Genomic DNA, 2,486 nt, shown 5'->3' on the forward strand with positions numbered 1-2,486 from the left:
TTGCAGGCCAGCACCGGCGGATGCACGGGTCAAGCGGGACGGGACGAGCGCAAGGCTTGCTTTTGGTGGCACACGAAAACACGAACCCGAAAAAGGGACATACGCACTGGCGACACGCGCGCCCGTTTCGCCTGCCACCCATGCACACTCGCCTGGGCTGCTGGTCACATGCGTCGCTCATAGGCATTTTGCAGGCCAGCACCGGCGGATGCACGGGTCAAGCGGGACGGGACGAGCGCAGGGCTTGCTTTTGGCGGCACACGAAAACACGAACCCGAAAAAGGCGAAAAAGGGACATACACACTGGCGACACGCACGCCCGTTTCGCCTGCCACCCGTGCACACTCGCCTGGGCTGCTGGTCACGTGCGTCGCTCACAGGCATTTTGCAGGCCAGCACCGGCGGATGCACGGGTCAAGCGGGACGGGACGAGCGCAGGGCTTGCTTTTGGCGGCACACGAAAACACGAACCCGAAAAAGGCGAAAAAGGGACACACGGACAGGCGACACGAAAAAAAAGGGGTCGCCCTACCTAGGTGGGCGCAAAAACCCCGTCGGCCAGGAGGTTTCGCCAAAGTGTCTGTACTGTCACACAGGGTCAATAGCACGGGCATGGCCGGCCGCCGCACGTGCAGCGGCTTACGGACGCACGGTTCGGCGGCACAGGTGCCTGGCGGCTTTAGCACCTTGGGGTGGACAGGCCTGGCGGCAAGGGGGGCTAGGCACCTTGCTGCCAGCCGGCAATGGTGCACGGGGCGGGGCGCCACACAAACACGAAAGAGGGACAAGAGCGGGGCGATGGTCCACAGAGACGAGCCATGCACGGGGCCCGTGATCGCCGACACACGCGAACGCGGACGCGGACAAGGACAAGGACGCGACGCGCGGCGCGCGTGCGAGGTCAAGAGGGGCGCGCGCACGAAAACGCGAAAAAAGGGGCTAGCGGCCGAGAAACGCGAAAAAAACCGGGTCACCTACCTAGCCGAACGCCTAAAATCGCTTCGGGCAGGAGGTTTCGCCAAAGTGTCTGTACTGTCACACGGTCCGTACGGGCGCAACCCCATCGCGCGCCAGCACCCCTTCCTGGGGGCGCCCGCCCGCCAGGTGCCTGGCGCCCCACGCGCGCGCGCCCGGCGCCTGGCGCCTTGCCCCCCACGCGCGCCCGGCGCCTGGCGCCTGGCGCCTCGCCCCCCACGCGCGCCCGGCGCCTGGCGCCTGGCGCCTCGCCCCCCACGCGCGCGCCCGGCGCCTGGCGCCTTGCCCCCCACGCGCGCCCGGCGCCTGGCGCCTGGCGCCTCGCCCCCCACGCGCGCGCGCGCGTGGCGCCTTGCGCCTCGCGCCTTGCCTCCGCGCGTGCCTGGCGCCTGGCGCCTTGCCCCCCACGCGCCTGGGCGCCTCTTTTCCGCCTGGGCGCCCTGGCACCTTTCCGCCTGGGCGCCTGTTTTCCGCCTTGGCGCCCTGGCGCCTTTTCGCGTGGGCGCCTCTTTTCCGCCTGGGCGCCATGGCGCCTTTCGGCCTGGGCGACTCTTTTTCGCCTGGGCACCTCTTTTCCGCCTGGGCGCCTCTTTTCCGCCTGGCCAGGGCGCCTCTTTTCCGCCTGGGCGCCATGGCGCCTTTCTGCCTGGGCGCCTCTTTTTCGCCTGGGCGCCTCTTTTCTGCCTGGGCGCCCTGGCGCCTTTTCGCCTGGGCGCCTCTTTCCCACCTGGGCGCCCTGGCGCCTCTTCGCCTGGGCGCCCTGGCGCCTTTTCGCCTGGGCGCCTCTTTTGGCGCCTGGGCGCCTACGCCAGGGCGCCTCTTTTCCGCCTGGGCGCCTCTTTTTTGCCTGGGCGCCTCTTTTCCGCCTGGGTGCCCTGGCGCCATTCCGCCTGGGCGCCTCTTTTCCGCCTGGGCGCCCTGGCGCCTTTTCGCCTGGGTGCCTCTTTTGGCGCCTGGGCGCCTACGCCAGGGCGCCTCTTTTCCGCCAGGGCGCCTCTTTTTCGCCTGGGCGCCTCTTTTCCGCCTGGGCGCCCTGGCGCCTTTTCGCCTGGCGCCTCTTTTGGCGCCTGGGCGCCTACGCCAGGGCGCCTCTTTTCCGCCTGGGCGCCTCTTTTCCGCCTGGGTGCCCTGGCGCCATTCCGCCTGGGCGCCTCTTTTCCGCCTGGGCGCCCTGGCGCCTTTTCGCCTGGGTGCCTCTTTTGGCGCATGGGCGCCTACGCCAGGGCGCCTCTTTTCCGCCTGGGCGCCCTGGCGCCTTTCCGCCTGGGCGCCTCTTTTTCGCCTGGGCGCCTCTTTTCCGCCTGGGCGCCCTGGCGCCATTCCGCCTGGGCGCCTCTTTTCCGCCTGGGCGCCCTGGCGCCTTTTCGCCTGGCGCCTCTTTTGGCGCCTGGGCGCCTACGCCAGGGCGCCTCTTTTCCGCCTGGGCGCCTCTTTTTCGCCTGGGCGCCTCTTTTCCGCCTGGGCGCCCTGGCGCCATTCCGCCTGGGCGCCTCTTTTCCGCCTGGGCGCCC

Source organism: Aristolochia californica, unplaced genomic scaffold, assembly GCF_029961685.1.
Source record: "Aristolochia californica isolate CCGP_79_NKW_82.1479 unplaced genomic scaffold, dmAriCali1.0.hap1 SCAF_188, whole genome shotgun sequence".
Taxonomy (NCBI): Eukaryota; Viridiplantae; Streptophyta; class Magnoliopsida; order Piperales; family Aristolochiaceae; genus Aristolochia; species Aristolochia californica.